Raw genomic sequence first — 19,019 nt, 5'->3', positions numbered from 1 at the left:
TGCTCGGGGGTGGTGAGCAAAATAGACTTAAGGGCACAATCAATAGTCCCTTCATACTTGGCCAACCAATCCATGCCTAGGATTACACCCAATCCCTGGGACTCTAATACGATGAGGTCGGTGGGAAAATTATGGTTCCCGATGTTGAGACTCAAAGCATGGCATCCTATCCCGGCTGTCATCATGCCTCCTGGGGAACTGACCTTAATAGGCTAGCTGAGGGTTCTAGTTCGAAAACTATACTTTTCCACAACTACCCTTGATATGAATGAATGCGTTGCACCAGAATCAAAAAGTACCAATACTGGACGTGAATTTAGCAAAAACTTACCAACCACAATATCGGGGTGATCATAGACCTCTTCAACATCAATGTGATTCACCTGAGCTCGAGGAAAAGGATTGGGCTTCTTTGCTGCAGATTTGTCGTTGCCATTTCCATTTCCCTGCTTGTTCTGGGGACATTCAGTGGCATAGTGTCCCGTCTTCTGACACTTGAAGCAGGTGATGTGATTCAGATCCTTCTGAGCTGGAGCTGAATGATGTTGAGTGCCAGTACCGCCATTCTTGAAGTTGCTGTTGTTGCGGTGGTTCCCATTTCCTCCATGGTTGTGGCCTCCATGGTTGTGCACTGGGTGGTTATGCTGGACGTGTCCTCCAAACTTACCGGATCCAGTCCCGGTATTCCCTGAATAGGGGGTGTAGCGAGGCTTCTGCTGAGTGCCGGAGTTGAACTTTCCATTGCCATACTTCCGCTCGCGGTTCTCCATCTGCTGATGTTTCCCCTCCAAGATGAGGGCCTTATCTACCAACTCCTGGTAGTTGTTGAAGTTGGCTACAATCAGCTGAATGCTCAGCTCATCATTGAGTCCCTCCAAGAACTTTTCCTGCTTGGCCGCATCATCGGCCACATCTCTAGGTGCATAACGGGCGAGCATGCTGAATTCATCGACATACTGAGCCACAGAGCGATTTCCCTGGCGTAAGTTGCGAACCTCACGCTTCTTCAGACTCATTGCACCAGCTGAGACATGTGCGGTGTGGAAGGCTTGCTTGAACTGCTCCCAAGTGACTCCAGCAATGGGGTATGTGGTGGTGTAGTTCTCCCACCATGCAGCTGTAGGGCCTTCAAGTTGATGCGCGGCAAAGCGCACCTTCTCAGCTTCAGTACAACCAGCAGTGATAAGTTCCCGCTCCATCTTGCAGAGCCAATCATCTGCCACAATGGGCTCAATGCTGCTGGAGGAAGTCGGAGGGTTCAATCTCAGGAAACGGGTGAGATTGTCGGCCTGGGGTGGATGATGGTTGTTGTTATTGTTCTGGTTCTGGATGATCAGTTGCATCAGGGTATTCTGTTGCTGACTAGGTGAGTTCTGGCGGAAAGTTGGAAGCAGGGGCACGTCTCGGAGGCATCTGATGTTTGTAGAGGGGTGAGATTAGCATAGAACAATGGTCTAAAGAGTAATTACACTACCCATATGAAATGCAACAAACAAGTACCACACCACACATTTTATTCAATACCATCACAAAGGGTTCACACACGGGGATACAAAATTCGATAACCTAAACATCGGCCTAAACGTTTAACGATAAAATAAATTTGGTGATCTAGTCTAAGTGTCCTCCTCAGAAAAGCATGGTGGTGGTTCCTTCGGTGGAGCTTTCTTCATAGTCCTCGTCATCGCTGATCAAGGGGGCTACGTCTCCTTCGGGATGAAGGTTCTCGCCCATGTCTAGTTCCTCCTCCAGGTATGCAACTCGAGTCTTCAGCTTCTCGATCCTCTCCAGAAAGTCCTTCACCTGCAATTCGTGCTCATAGTGGGCTTCCCGGGCTGCTTCTTCGAGTTCGAGTTCGCGGAGCGACAGTTGCTTGATCTTCCTGGCGTCCTTGATCACACGATGCTCCAGAGTCCCGCTGTGCTTCTCCAAGGTCTGGGCATAGGACAGGAGAGCGTCCTTGGTCTTGCTTGAGATGATTTCTCCATCTTCTCCTCTCCGGGATACCGTGAATAGGTCCGGTGAAATAGGGCAGCCTCTGTACACTTCCTTGACACGTCCAAGTGCACAATGGACAGCCATGTCCCTTCCGAGAATCCAGTTGGGTGCGATGAACTTGAAGTCCACAGGCTCAGTGCGCGGCTCGAATGTCCTTCCGGGAACGTGCACCTCAATCCTGTAGCGTGAATCCTCCGGGTAAGACGAAGTAGGCTTCCCTGTGATAGTCGGCAAAGCAATCCTCAAGTCCTTGGTGATCTGTATCAGCTCCTTTCCGAAAGGCATAGTGGCGTCGGGCTGGCAAAACTCCGTGAACTTAACGGGGATGAAGGTGGCCATCTAAAACATTGGAAAATCGGAGAGAAGTTAGAAATGATCAGAAGAGGAAATAAAGGATTTATAGACATAAGAAAATAGTTTTCTTCCTAAGGCTTTTCCATTCCTAGAGGTTACGTCCTACGGTCAGCGTGTGCTCTGATACCATTTCTGTAGCGACCCGACTCAATACGAGTCAAGCCTCTGGTGTTTCCGTACCATCCCAAGATCATACTGGTACACACTCAGTACATCAATGTATATATCAAGGGTTCAATCACACAGCTTTATTAATCGAAATCTCAAAACGACTACTTTATTACAATAATGAATTACAATAAAGTGGCTGAAGGCCATCTCATGAGATATCTAACAAAGACTAGCGGAAGCATCAGGTAGACGAGTCCATCCGACTCCAGGGCATGTCGTTGAGCGTAGATCGTAGCCTCACTCCTGGTCGGAAAAGTACTCTGCAACATGATATGTTGCAGCCGTGTAGGTCAGCATATGGAATATGCGGGCAAGTCATCAAAGAGAGGGGTAAAAATAATAACCAACTATCCCTACATGCATATTTGGCAGGTGGGGCTATAAGTTTTGCATAAAGCCAATTTTATCCTACAACAAGAGGGGCTGAAAAGCAAAATATTACTACATTGTTTGTTGTTAACGAGATGGTTCCGCCAACCAATTCTCGTACCCGAGTTGTTGTTAATTCCCACATCATTATTAAGTTGTGACGAGAGTTCAGGGAAATTTCAATGCCTTCGGCTCAAGTTGTCCATGACCGTGGACACGGCTAATCGATTAGGTTTTGGGCACTCTACAGAGTTTTGCACATGTTCCCCACAAGATTTGATCGCCTCTGAGTTTGTTCTCGCACTTCAGGGTGTTCGAAGACCGGATGATCAAAACATGGTCTTTCAATGGGTCCCTCTGAATCCCTGTCGGTGCCCATCCATTGCTACCGTTCTTCTACATCTGCTAGCACCGCCTGTCCAGAGTCGCCGCGTTGTCCAACCAAGCCAGAGCCCATAATGACTTGTGGCTGTGCAGGTAAGCCTTGGGTCTTGAAGCCTCCGTCCGTCTCCTCGAGCCTGGGTGAAGCTTTCCGCAAGATGTCATGGCCGTCTCCAGCATCCCGGGGTCGTCCATTGGTTTCTCCAGGGAGCCCGTCAAACCGCCCTTCACCCAGAGTTGCATTTCTTCACGGGGTCTTGAAAATCTTGTCTTAACCGGTCTTGGTTATTTAATCATCCTCGCATCACTCGTGTTATGCGCTCAACCAAAATCCCGTCTACTCAAGCATAGCAATATGAAATTTGTCGTCCCGGGCCAAGTATCGGGGTTGTTGTGTGCCTACCACATGATACTACAACGTATACTAAAATTTCCAAGTACCTACGCAGCATCCAACCAAAATCGAGTGCTTCTAAGTAACAAGCTTCACACTCCGGGTGATCTACTGATACAAACAAATACACACCATAAGCACTACAATCAATTAACAAGTAAAATAACATCACAAATATAAAGTAGCTATGGCCTAAGTGAAAGAATTCACTACACGTCACTAAGGCAGAAATTGTTTCTGTTAAAACCCCAAGTAAAATTATTTAACAATTTTTGAAACTTATACCACAGTAAGATATAATCACTAGGAAGCAGTAGCAAAAAGAATCAAGTAAAAATCATTTTTTAAACTCCTGGAATAAGCAAAACAAGGTTTAAACTAAATCTGATCTAATTCAAATTTTAAAATTTCAAACATAGACAAATTATCTGTTTTTAAAAACTACAGTAAATTTGTGATCTACTGGAAAAATAATCAACCTCATTGGATCTCTATATCAAAAGTTATGATCAAAACAAAATTGAAACTCTCTCTGTTTTTGAATTAAAACAGAAAAAGAAGATTTGCTACTAATCGGACAGGGGTACATGTGGCAGTCTCTAGTTGGCTGCGGGGGTGTTTGCTGCGAGGGATATTAGCACACGGCCGCAATTTAATGAAAATGTTTCGGCTCAGTTTAAGTGGATAGAAAACCGGGCGGTCTTTTAACTAAAACCAAAGGGGCATCTGGGTTCTAATCTACACCGTCTACGCAAGATCTAACGGTTGAGAAAAAAGACACGGGCTCACAGGGGAGATGGCCGCGAGAGCTTGCTCTGGCGAGGCCGAGGCGGGGCAGGCGACGGCGAGGTGGCTTCCGGCGTCGGGGGCGGCAACGGAGGGGCCCGGTGGACGGCGGCGGCTGTCCGGCGACGTTTGGCGGCGGCGACAAGTCGTGGGGAGGCCTCGGGCGAGCAGGGGAGAGGCAGGGAGCTTCGGCTCCGACCGTGCTCCGCGAGGTGAGAGGGGGCGGCGAGGGGCTGGGCAGGGGCGGTGAGGCGGGGAACGGGGCGAGGGGGGCTCGGGGTCGGTTATATATAGGGGAGAGGGGGTGGCCGAATAGGGGAAGGAGATCGGGGCTAGCCGGGAAGGTCCGGCCATGGCGGCTCGGCCGTGAGAGAGAAAGGAAAGGGAGGATTCGCAGGGTGGAGGAGAAAGGAAAGGAGGGGGTGGGGCGCTGCGGAGGTGGGGTCGGGCAGGGTCGGGCCCAGCGTTAGTGGGGTGGGGGGTAAATGGCTGGGTGCGGCGCCCCAATAGGAAAGGCACGGCCAAATCCCGGGCTCGCGGGGTGGGCTGCGCGCTATTAAGCGCCGGCTGGCGCTTGTCTTTTAAAAAAAATATTCCAGATTTAGATTTTTTTTCAAAAACAATAAATTAAAAGGGAATAAAAGGAAACAAATAAAATAATTAATGTAGAGTATTATATATCGAAATGATCAGAAAAAAATTCATAATTGTTTATCATTTTTCCAAAACCAAAATAAAAACTTTTTAAAAAATATTTTTTTTCAAAAGAACCCCTTATGCTATATTTTCTTTTTCAAATTATTTTGTCCATAAATTTCTGGTTTTTCTTGGCTCAATTATTTTCAAAAGTGCCTCTCATTTTGGAGGGTCATTTTCCTCCGCTCTTTCTTGCTTGCAAGAATTTTGTCGGCACTTCATGCAGGAAGAGAACAAATATAAATGCAAAAGAAAAACTTGAAAGAATTCAAATGCAAATCTCTATTTCAATCAATATGCATAGATGCTTAGCTACAATGTAAAACATTCCAAATTAGGAAATTTGGGATGTTACAATGGGCAATCCCCTTGGCTTATGCCCAACTTGGGGGAGTTACCCCGGTATCGTATCACCATCACATCTTTTGCCTTTACCTTTGTTTTAGTTTGTTCCTTCCTGGTTTTATCTTTCTGTAGTAGAATAAAGGTTTTAGTGTTTTGGGCTTGAGTTTTGCTTTGTGTCACCCCCGTTCTATTCGAGCTCGTGAGCCATATAATAAAGAGTGTCTTAGTTAAGGGCCTTGCCTCATGACATGATCAAGAGAATGAGAAAAGAACAAAAGCATGAAAAGATCATGCAATGATCTTATGGGAAGTGATGGCTTCACATATAAAAAGAATGTTGATTGAAACTTGTTGAGGGTAGACAAACGTAAACCTTGGTCATTGTTGCAATTAATAGGAAGTGCTAAAGAAGGACAGGTTCACATATAAATATATCACTTTTATCACCATCTATGATTGTGAACACTCACTAAACTATTGCATGCTTAGAAGTAGATGTTGGACATGGAACACAACATAATGAATTGTGTTTTCTTGGTTCCGAACAATGTTATATGATTAGAGATCCCTTAGCATGTGACGATTGCTTCCACCTCATATTAGCCAAAACACACGCACCAAGTAGAGATACTACTTGTGCATCCATAAACCTACAACCCAGTTGTGCCTTGAGAGTCCACCATACCTACCTATGGATTGAATAAGATCCCTCAAGTAAGTTGTCATCGGTGCAAGCAATAAAAATTGCTCCCAAAATATGTATGATCTATTAGTGTGTGGAAAATAAGCTTTGTACGAACCTGTGATGAGGAACACATAAAAGCGACGGACTGCATAATAAAGTTCTTTATCACAGGAGGCAATATAAAGTGATGTTCCTCCGCACTAAGAGGACACACATCCAAAGCTCAAAAGCGCATGACAATCTCTGCTTCCCTCTGCGAAGGGCCTATCTTGTACTTTTACTTTTTGCCCTTGAAATAGTCATGGTGATCTTCACCAATTCCTTATTTCACCTTTATCTTGGCTAACGTCATGTGCTAAGGGATCATGACGTATTATTCATATGTCAACTTGGAGGTAAGTATTCATGAATTATTATTGTTGACATTACCCTTGAGGTAAATGGTTAGGAGGCGAAACTATAAGCCCCTATCATTCTCTGTGTCCAACTAAAACTTTGATCTCATGAGTACCACGTGAGTTGTAGCAATTGTAGAGAACGAAAGGATGATTGAGTATGTGGATTTGCTTTAGAAGCTCTTATTTGACTCTTTCTGATGTTGTGATAAATTGCAATTGCTTCAATGACTAAAGGCTATCGGTTGTTAATTCTTGGTAAGGTTCTTGATCCATGCTTTACTTTGTGAAGGAATTGTCACTTTAGCATAAGATTTGATATGATGGTATTGCTGTTCTGAATATGATCATGATCCATGCATGTTCGTATCTTGTTTTGTCGACACCTCTCTCTCTAAGCATGTGGGCATGTTTATTGATCTCGGCTTTCGCTTGAGGACAAGCGAGGTCTAAGCTTGGGGGAGTTGATACGTCCATTTTGCATCATCCTTTCATGTTGGTATTTATTGCTTTTTGGGCTGTTATTACACTTCACGGTACAATACATATGCCTTTTCTCTCTTATTTTGCAAGGTTTACATGAAGAGGGAGAATGCCGACAGCTAGAATTCTGGCCTGAAAACGGAGCAAGTTTGAGATACCTATTCTGCACAACTCCAAAATCCGTGAAAATCAACGTGGATTTTTTTGGGATTTATAAAAAATACTGGGCCGAAGAAGTACCAGAGGGGCGCCAGCAGGAGGCCACAAGACTGCTAGGCGTGGCCTCCCCCTGGTCGCGCCTAGGGGGCTTGTGGGCTCCCACTTGGCCCTCTGGCCCCCCTCTTTTGCTACAAGAAGGGTTTCGTTCCAGAAAAAAATCAGGAGGGGGCGTTTTGGAGGATTCGCCACCGCCACGAGGCAGAACTTAAGCAGAACCAATCGAGAGCTCCGACAGGACTATCCTGCCACGGAAACTTCCCTCCAAGAGGGGGAAATCGTCGCCATCGTCATCACCAACATTCCTCTCATCGGAGGGGGCTCATCACCATGAACATCTTCATCAGCACCATCTCATCTCTGAACCCTAATTCATCTCTTGTAACCAATCTCCATCTCGCGACTCCGATTGGTACTTGTAAGGTTGCTAGTAGTGTTAATTACTCTTTGTAGTTGATGCTAATTGGATTACTTGTGGAAGATTATATGTTCAGATCTTTGATGCTACTCACTACCTCTCTGGTCATGATTATGATTATGCTTTGTGAGTAGTTAGTTTTGTTCCCGAGGACATGGGATAGGTTATGCTATAAGTAGTCATGTGAATTTGGTATTCGTTCGATATTTTGATGTGTTGTATGTTGTTTTTCCTCTAGTGGTGTTATGTGAATGTCGACTACATAACAATTCACCATTATTTGGGCCTAGAGGAAGGCATTGGGAAGTAGTAAGTAGATGATGGGTTGCTAGAGTGACAGAAGCTTAAACCTTAGTTTATGCGTTGCTTCATAAGGGGCTGATTTGGATCCACTAGTTTAATGCTATGGTTAGACTTTGTCTTAATTCTTATTTCGTAGGTGCGGATTCTTGCGAGAGGTGTTTATCATAAGTGGGATGCTTGCCCAAGTAAGAGCAGTACCCAAGCGTCGGTCCACCCACATATCAATCTATCAAAGTAGCAAACGTGAATCATATGACCATGATGAAAACTAGCTTGACAGAAATTCCCATGTGTCCTCGGGAGCGTTTTACCTCATATAAGACTTTGTCCAGGCTTGTCCGTTGCTACAAAAGGGATTGGGACACTTTTCTGCATCGTTGTTACTTTTGTTATTTGCTACTTGCTACGAATCATCTCACCACACAACCACTTGTTACCAATAATTCCAGTGCTTGTAGATATTACCATGATGAAAACCACTTGTCATATCCTTCTGCTCCTCGTTGGGTTCGACACTCTTACTTATCGAAAGCACTAGATAGATCCCCTATACTTGTGGGTCATCAGCTGGCGAAGGATGAAGTGACGATGCACGTGGGAAATGGTTTCAAGGTTGATGCGATCGCCGTCGGCACGATCTCACTTCAATTACCATAGGGATTAGTTATGAACTTAAATAATTTTTATTTAGTGCGTGCGTTGAGCATGAACATTATATCTGGATCTTGTTTATTGCAAGACGGTTACTCATTCAAGTAAAAGAATAATGGTTGTTCTATTTATATGAGTAATATCTTTTATGGTCATGCACCCAATGTGAGGGGTTTGTTCATATTGAATCTCGATTGTGATGACACTCATATCCATAATATTGAGACCAAAAGATGTAGAGTTAACAATGATAGCGACACTTTCTTGTGACACTGCCGCTTAGGTCATACTGGGGTTAAGTGCATGAAGAAACTCCATGATGATGGGATTTTGGAGTCACTTGATTTTGAATCACTTGACACATGCAAACCATGCCTCATGGGCAAGATGACTAAGACTCCGTTCTCTCGAACAATGGAGCGTGCAGGTGACTTGTTGGAAATCATACATACTGATGTGTGCGGACCAATGATTGTGGAGGCACGCGGCGGATATCATTATTTTCTTACCTTCACTGACGTTTTGAGTAAGTATGGCTATATCTACTTGATGAAGCACAAGTCTGAAACATTTGAAAAGTTCAAACAATTTCATAGTGAAGTTGAAAATCATCGTAGCAAGAAGATTAAGTTCCTACGATCTGATCAAGGGGGCGAATATCTGAGTTACGAGTTTGGTGCTCACTTAACACAATGTGTAATTGTTTCACAGTTGACAACGCGTGGAACACCACAACGTAATGGTGTGTCCAAACATCGTAATCGTACTTTATTAGATGGGATTTTTATTTCTGTGCCCTTGGTTCGTTAGTTCTACTCATTCACCCCCACGCTCTTAACTTTTGCTCACTTTTCCCCACTCCCTTGCCTGAAACCCTCAGAACTGGTCACAGCGGACGTTGCCATCGGGTCAATGGCTTGACCGTTAACTCTCACTAGTGGGGCCGCATAGGGCGGAGTACACATTTTGACCGTTACGTGGTAACCAGTGGGGCCGCTAAACTGACACTCACCTGAATCAGATCCAGTCGCTTCTGCGCCGCCCCCTCCGTCGCACTCTTGCCACCTCCGCCGCAGTCGTGCCGCCTCCGCCGCATCTACCCTCTCTCCCCATCTAGGATTAGGAAGCAATGTCGGGGGGCACCTCGTCCGGCCCATCGACCGTGGAGATGATTGGGTCGAATCAGAGGCTGATAATTCATGGATTCCACCTGGGTAAGCATCGTTTTCCTCTCAAATTGATTAGGAGATCCGTAAATTAGGCTGTATTTGACCACAGTTGGCGTGAATCAGCGCAATTTATCTGAAAATTTTAGGCCTAACTGCGCCCTTTATCTTATTTCAAACGAATAGGGTTGATCCTGCACTTGCTTTTCGGCTGGCGGTTAGAATGGAAACTAGCGAGCTGTGTGGAACTAAATCATATGCGATCTCTGGATTTTTCTATCCTAAAGTGGTAGAAACCACCGTTTCGTTCAGAGATCTCCGCGAGGCACTCTGTTGTGAGTATCCGTGGAGCCCTGCCGATGCTGTTGAACTGAGATATTTCGACAGTATCGAGCAGATATTTCTCCCGTTAACTTGTGATGAGCATCTGGGATTGCTATTTAGTTTGAATGCTGACAGCCGTTTCGGTAAAATCCATATCGATGTGCTTCACGCACGCAAACAACGTATCCCGAAGGGTGTTCAAACATCATCTGTCTCTGCTAATAGAGAGCGTCCTCACACTCCTTGTAGGTCGAGACCAAGTAAACCTAGTGGTTCTGAAATCCACAACATGTCGGCTGCCGCTAATCCTGCCACTTCTCCTCTTCCTTCTGCACCTGATGTAGAAGTAGATGCGGAGCCTGACGAGGAAGTGCCTCGACATGATGATGAGGATGAGATTCTATTCCCTGAACTGGTAGATAGAATCGGTCAACATGCAGTGTAAGATGAATATGCAGAGGAGCCTAGCAACCGTGCTAGATTTGATGACACTGATGATGAAGAGAGGGAGGAGAACATCGACTCCTTAGTTTTACAAGAATATGATGGTGAGGACATGCCAACAATTGTATTTGACATCATTTTTCATTTTGTTTCAGATAAAAAGAAACCCACACGGGCACACTTGCCCACCTGGAGGGGGAGGGGGAAAGGACAAATCTAAGCTTGCAAATACTAGGTGGGTGGCAGATGCATCTTGGATTGGGTGAGGGAAACACCAACAATTGGTCCAACAACACTCCATGGGAAGCTATTTGAGAAGTACAAGATTAATGTACAATACATGAAGATTTTCTATGCTAAGGAAAGGGATCTTGATAGGGTTAATGGTCCATGGAATGAGAGTTTTCAGTTGCCTTACACCTTCAAAGCTGAAGTGGAAACGGCTAGTCCAGGTACTGTTGTAGAGATTGACAAGCATACAGTTAAGTACAAATTAAAAGGGAAGACAATGGAGAAAGAGTGCTTCAGGAGGGCTTTTGTTTGTTTCAAGTCTTGCTGGAAGGGGTTTCTGAATGGTTGTAGGCCCTATTTGGTTGTCGATGTGACTGCTTTGAATCGAAGATGGAGAGGCCAGCTAGCAGTAGCTTCTGGAGTTGATGGACACAACTGGCTATTCCCAGTTGCATTTGGTGTGTTGGAGGAAGAGACTCAAGAGAGTTGGGTCTGGTTTCTGCAGCAGTTGTGCAACATTATAGGTACACCCTCAGGTTTAGTTATACACACACATGCTTGCAAGGGTTTAGAAACTGTAGTAGAAATTGTATTCCCTGGAGTGGAACATAGGGAATGTATGAGACACCTAGCGCAGAATTTTAAAAAGAAATTCAAAGGCAAAGTTTATGATGAGAATCTATGGCCACCATCATACACATGCAACTTGAGGAAGCATGAGCACCATTTGAGAGTGTTGTATGCTCATAGTCCTTTAGTGAAGGAGTACATGGATGAACATCATGGAAAGTTGTGGTCAAGAAGCAAATTCAATGAAATATGCAAAGTAGACTATGTGACCAATAACCTCGCTGAGTGTTTCAATGCAAAGTTCAAGTCAGTGAAAGGGCTTTTATTGTGGCAAGCATTTGATAAGATCAGGCAGATGATCATGGTAAAGATGGCTCTTCGTAAAAGAATTGCACAAACACAATATGTTGCCATCTTATGCTCCCATCTCTGATTAAGGACTAAGAATGAAATGCATTCGACCGTCGACATACGAGGCTGAGGTGACATACACTGATAGTAAAAATAGGGAATGGAGATACCCAGTGAACCTTGCAACCAATGAATGCAGCTGTAGGCAATGGCAGATCCGCTGGAAGCCGTGCATACATGCCCTACATCTCATGACTGTTATTGGGGGTGAAGATGGTGAAGTTGATCAGTATTGCTCTGAATATTTCAGTGTTGCCAAATTTAGGGTTGCTTATGCTGAAAATGTGCCTACACTCTTGGGAAAAGACCAATGGAACATAGTAGACCGAGGGTTCAAACTCCATTCTCCTGTACTAACTAGACCACTAGGAAGACCAAGGAAAAACAGGATAAGAGCTGGTGAAGAGGGTCGTGTAAAAAACAACGTAAGTGCAAAATATGTGGTATCTTAGGGCATATTGCTAGGCGTTGTACCAATCCAGTTGATGCATCATTTGGAGAAGAGGAACAATGGGCAGCAGCAAATGCAGAGGAGCATGCAGCAGCAGAGGAGAATGCAGCAAGTTTAGAGGATAATGCATTAGTAGAGGAGAATGCAGCAAGTTTAGAGAATGAACCAACTGAAGTAGCTATAAGAGAGGAGGAAGTTATTTTGTCTATAAGAGAGAAAAGACCTAGAGAGGAAGAAACTTCGGTTGAAGCATCATCTGATGCAGAATTTGAAACCATGGCTTACAAACGTTTTGAAGCTATAAGAGAGGAGGAACTTATTTTGTCTGAAGTTCCTTTAAAGATTAGTGAGCCCACATATGACCGTCAACTGGTCATCACTTGCTCGATTAGTCAAAGCTCAAAAAAACCGCCACCACTAGAAGTGAAGATCAGAAGCAACAAGACAAAGCTTTCAAAAGCACAAAATATCCCAGCCAGGGAAACCATAAGCAAGACGGTTAACCCATCCCGGAACACAAGGAGCAAGGCAAAGATTTGAATTTGAACTTGAATGCAAGTCATAAACTTTGAATAATTTGTAATAAGGATTCTCTCTTCAATTTGAAGTACTGTGAAAACTTGTAAGGTGTAATAATTCTATATGTAAACTTTGAATTTGAACTACCGTGGAAAACTTTGAATTTTAGGCAAACTTTGAATTTAAACCAACACTTCAGTCCATTCCCCTGTGGTGTGAGTTGCATAGTTTGCTGAACTATTATAAACGTTAGGTGATCAATCCGATCTCTTTTGCATCTACAAAACTTGTAGTCATGAGAAATGTGCTCCAAATGAGCTCCCAAGCTAGGGTAAACAACCCCATTTGTAATCAAGTTTTTTTTGGACCTACTCCAAATGAGCCAAATATTTTTTATTAACACCAAATCAATCTATATAATGTAGATTTGAAGAATCACTATCTATTGAATTAATCTTTCTATTTGTACATTTTTTCCAAAAAAATGTACTTTAATAGAAAAAGCATTAAAAACACATTTACAATATGAAAATGGAAAGCTAAATTCAGATCCTTCTTATTCACTTTGAAATCAAGCTTTGGTGATTTTTTTTTCTAAAACTTTCACAAACCGAAGGGAAACCATACCTCCTCTCCTTGGTTTCTATGAAACGTTGTACATGATAGCTCATATGTGTGAAGGTTTTTTCATGAAAATGTCCATTGAAAAAGTTTATGATTTTTGGTTGGGAACATGTCACACAAGACAACATTGTGTGCAGGTTTCATATTTTTTTGATTTGTTTTTAAATTAATGGTGCTCATTTTACCTCGATTGTGCCAGCTATGGTTTTTTCACGAAAATGACCATAACCAAGTTTAGTATTTTTCCGCGTTAGTGTTTCTTATAAAACAGCGAACGGCGGGGTTTCGCCTAACCCTAGCTCCCAACGCGAGTCGTCCGATCATACCCTAGCACCAAGCGACAACCCTCAGATGTGGTCTTCTAGAAGTAATTTCGAGGGCATGCTGCGAGCATGCTCCGCGTCATTGGATCACATGGACGGCTCCGCATCGTTGGATCGTGTGGTGATCCGCGAGACTTATTGGTTGTGCCTCCCCTTTCTTCGGGTACCCCTCCTCTGCTTCTTCTTCTCCGACGACGAGAGGAGCCACTCCTCTGCATCTTCCTCTGCAGCGACTTTGGGCGATTTGTCGAACTCCACTTCAGCCACCCGCCCCTCATGGACCCAGTATGGTCCACTTCCCTTGGAGCGATGTCCTGACTGCCCATGCAGCGCGCCACTGATATGGTTGACTTCGAAGGATGTCAAGAATGGCAACTATGGGTGCGAGTTCGTGAAATGCAAGAGCAAGCCAGAGGGACAGGTTAGATCTCATGATTTTTCTTTGATTTCTTTTTCTATTTGCTTTTAATTCTTTTTTGATCTAGGATTTAGGGTTCATGTTTTCGTTTCAGATCGTGAAGAAATGCACACATTTTGAATGGCTGGATGACTACGTTAAGCGGATTCAATTCAATGGGGCCCCAACCTTGGAGCTCAATCTGCCGTCAGCAACAACAAATTTGGTCTCTGAAAGTGCTGCTCTGACATTTGGGGATGCAGATCTGAAGGGGGAAATAAAGAATATGAACAAGAACTTGAAGCAGATGATTCAATTGAACAAGCAGGCGAATCTGATAGCTTTAGGATTTTATCCCTTTTATTTTTGTGTAGTTTCTCTAGGATTTTCTTACTTGCTGGTCATGACTCATTAGAGATGTTATTAGTGTGGTGTCATGTGCTCTAGGATTTGGTTAAATTTGTGGATCATGTGCTCTATGCTCTGTGTTGCTTAATTTGTGGATCATGTCAGTTTCGGGTACCCGTCAGTTTCGTCACTTTTGTACACTTTCTGTTTCTTCAGTTTCATTGTGTTGAGTGTCATTGCGTCTCGTTGGGCCATCTCATTGCGTTAAAACTAAGCTCTGATTGGGCTGTCTCATTGCGTTGAGTGTCGAAGGCCCACGCGTTGGCTCTGTTTTTTCCCTTGTTTATTACCATGGTAAATCGATTTATTGTTGGACTTGCACATGTCAAATTTATTTGTACTCCACATATCATGGCAATTTCCTTCTGTATATTGCCTACGACACAACACTTTCATTTTTTGACTGCGGGTATTATAAACAAGTTTTTGTTGCAAGAAAAATAATGTATACACAATTTTTTTTTATTAAGAACATGTCAGACTTAATTATGTAGATCATGATATCCATCTGAAACCACGTCTAAAATAAAGTTCGGTGGCACCATTAGCCAGCATATCAATCTAGAGAGCATGTCTAGGCTCGGCTATGGCACCATATCCATCTAGAGAGCTTGTCTACGGCTCGACTACGGCACCATATCCATGGACCGATATCTCACGTACTCCATAACATAAAAAGTAGCAACCATAGCATACTTATTACATAAAACATAGGGTACCCTAAACCATACCATAGTCCACGAACTATTCAAAAATTAGCTTGTTTTTGTTCATACAATATACGGAATAGGGTCACCAACAATACAAAAAATAGCTTTTCTTCTTCTTCTTTTCAACATCAACATGGCTCATTTTTATAGCTTTAGTTTCCTTTTTGACACTTCAACTACTCCATTATCCGCGTGTTCAAAAACTTGACCCAACTCTAAATGGGCGAAAACTTTCTGGTTTCATTGAGGAATGCAGAAGGGCTCGTGTACGGCACCATATCCATCTAGCGATTTATCTCATGTCAAATAAGATAGAAATAGCAAGAAAAAACACTGATAACCAATGACATATCAAATAGGGATAGAAATATATAGCAAGCATAACCAAGTTCACAGTACAACCAACGACATAATTAAGTTAAAAATATATAAAATATAAAAAGCCCTAACACCCTAAGGAAAGACCGGGACCAGGACTTCACCACCATCTTCACTGCGCCTTCTCTTCATTGCTCCCTCTCCGTGCCGTCCTAGCCGATGTAGTAGGGGAGGCTCTGCATACCATCGCGGGTGGGGAAGATGCAGTCAAAGTTTGTATAGATGTTGTGGGTTGTGTGACAGCCCGAGATCGACGCTCCAGAAGATTCCCCTTTTATTCCGTTTTCGGAATGTGGTCCGTTTGGCTGTCGCATTCATCATCACATCATTCGCATCATCCGCATTGCATCGGCACTCCTTTCACGCCAGTTTTCAAAACTCGTATCCGTTATTAGTTGCCGGTTCTCTCTGTGTTCGTCGTTGATCGTCTGGAGCCCAACCACACTCGCACGCGCCCGCGGCTTCGTCAATTCCTTGTTTTTAAAAGTGTGTAAATCTTTCTCTGATTGGGTTGAAACTTGGTGTGCGGTCTTATTTAGTTGTAGGTAGGCCGCCTGCCCATTTTTGTCGCAATCGGAGTTCGTCTGGTATTCAAACGGTCGTCTGCAGTGGCACCGTCATCGGTATTTCGTCAAACGTATTTCTATGTTTAAAATCTCGTTGTCGGGCCGCAAACCTCCCTCTCTTCCCCACCTAGCCTATTTTGCACAGCCACCGCAACCCACCTAGCCATCCCCCTCTGGTCGGAGCCATCGGATCGCGATCCAGCGGCCCGAAATCAGAGCTAAAAACCCCCTAACCTAATCCCTTCCTATTTAAGCCATCCTCCAGTGCCTAATTACTTAACCCTAGAAACCCTCCCCTTTGTCCCGTCCGCATCACCACTCCCTCAGGATCTTCTAGTGCCCAATGGCCTCCCGATCCAGTCAACGAGAGCCCCACCCCGCCACCGTAGCCTGACTCCCGTGCTCAAACTCGTCCCCTACCACCTATGTCCTGGACATATCGAGACAACCGTAGCTCCCAGCGTCCGGCGACCACAGCCCCACGTACGTCCCCGAGCACCTCATCGTCACGTCTGAGCGCGCCACCGGCAACCTACGCACCTCTGTGTGCGTGGGCCTCCCGTGCTTCTTCTGCAGGCAGACGCCTCGGCCTCTCCACCTCCACCACCAGCACGTTGATGGCGTACCCAGCAAGAGCAGCCGCGCCAGGGCCTCTTGCAGCCCGAGCCGCCATGGACGAACGGGCTTGAGCTCGGCCTTCCTCGCCCTCCCCCGAGCGCGCCCCACGCTAACCTCGCCGCTTCCGTTGCCTCGTCCTCCGCGTGCCTGCTGTCGCCATCATCAACCTCGTCCAGCAAGCCATCTCTAGTCATGCGTGCCTGCCTCGCCCCTCAAGCCAGCCGGCCAACTAGACCAGGTCCGGCCTCTCGTCGCCGGCCACAGGAGCCGTAGGTCCAGCCAAGTCCTCGTGCCCTAGCCTTTTCTCTTTCCTCCCAGCCTCCTCTCTCTCTCCCCCTGACCTCTCCCTCTGCTTGTTCCCGTAATGCAGAGAAGCACGCTACAACTCTCCGCCAAGGCAGCCCGATGGATCTCCATGCCGCCGGCGCCGTGGTCGACCTCGACGATCCCTATCTCTAGGAATGGAAGAGATGCCCCAGATTTGTCTCCCTCGCCTCGCCTGGACCCCATGCTGGATCCACTTCTGCAGCCTGCATCCCCAGCGACATGGTGTGCACCTGCATCCTCAGCCACGGTAGCAGAGAAAGCCATGTCTGTTTTGCACATTCAGTTTCGTTTAGTAAGCATTATGTTCTAGTCCATCTGGCCTAGACATCCATTCTTCATCAAAGTCTGTTGTAGCCCAGCTGGTGAGCTCCTTAGTATGCAACCGCAAGGTCTCTGGTTCGAATCACATGCACCGCACATTTTGTTTCACTGTTTCCTTTTTATTTTGCATTCACATATGCACTACGAAATTTAGCTAGTTCTTCTAAACTGACTAATTTATATTGTCAGTAACACAAGTGGTAGCCCAACTGGTCTGTTTGCTTGCTTACCACCTAGAGGTCGTGGGTTCGATTCTCAGGCTACCCAATTTCTTTGCCATATTGTTTTTTTCCTTTTGTTAGCCACATAGACACACTCAACCCCTCGGGTTTGATTTAATTATGGGCGCTTCACTATGTTGCAATTCAGCCCATGCATATTCATGTCATATTTTTCCTGTTGTGATTTTTTTTCGAGGCATGCATTGTTGTATGAGATGTGATGTTGTCCGTTTCGTAATGCCATGTTAGTTCCAGGAACCCCATATTCATGCCTCCGGCACATGGGCACCCGGTAATCGGGATCACCCCATCATTCCTTGGCATGACACACACACACTCTAGATTCATTTGCACCGGTATATCTTCGAGTTATCGGAACCAAAATGTGTCGTGGATGTCATTGCATGCATGTTGCATTCATTACATAATATCGTGTGTTGCTCGTATCTTTTAGACCGTAGCTCCGTTGGGGATGAACCATATATATATGTGTTCTAGAACGACGAGTACAATCACGTGAACCTCTTTGTTTTGCTGGTTGACAGACATAAAATGTGTTTAGGTCAAATCTGGACAGATTATAAAAGTAACACATGGGGTCATATCGTAGATACTATATGATGTTTCCGACCTCATTTAAAATGCCTAGATAGGTAGATTAATTACGCTTCAACTCTTGCCATGTTTAACCACATTTAATATTGCCGTGTAAATAAACAAGAGTAAACAAAATAAATATTTGTGGACTTTCGTCAATATGCAACTCGTTGCATATTAAGCTTCACTTAACCTGTAGTGTTTGACTGTGCGAATTACCATGTCATGCCTTGCATTAGAATGGTCATGCATCATATGTGTTGTGCTTTATGTCGTGCATGTGCTGTGGTGAATACCGTGTGTTGATGCTTGTTTCCGGTTTGCTTCGTCTCGATAGAGTTCCGTCCGCTTCGGAGTGTGAGGATCCGTTCGACTACGTCGGTTCGTCTGCTTCACGGAGTCATTCTTCTTCCAAGCGGGATCTCAGGCAAGATGACCATTTCCCCAGATACCATTACTATCATTGCCATGGTAGTTGTTTCGTTTCTATCGCTATGTCTCGTTGCCTACCGCCTGTTAATTGTGAGTCTCTCAACATTGCCATGAAAACCTTCAACTTGTTCACAACCTAGCAAACCATTGTTTGGCTATGTTACAACTTGCTTAACCATGTGTTAGCGTTGCTAGTTGCAGGTGCAGTTGCTTCCATGTGATAACATGGGTTCCTTGTTAATATCACCATATTATTGCTATTTAATTTAATGCACCTATATACTTGGTAAAAGGTGGAAGGCTCGGCCCTTCTAGCCTGGTATTTTGTTCCACCTT

This window comes from Hordeum vulgare, chromosome 6H (genome assembly GCF_904849725.1).
Source record: "Hordeum vulgare subsp. vulgare chromosome 6H, MorexV3_pseudomolecules_assembly, whole genome shotgun sequence".
NCBI lineage: Eukaryota > Viridiplantae > Streptophyta > Magnoliopsida > Poales > Poaceae > Hordeum > Hordeum vulgare.
The sequence above is the reverse complement of the archived record's forward strand: the minus strand, read 5'-3'. Positions refer to the sequence as shown.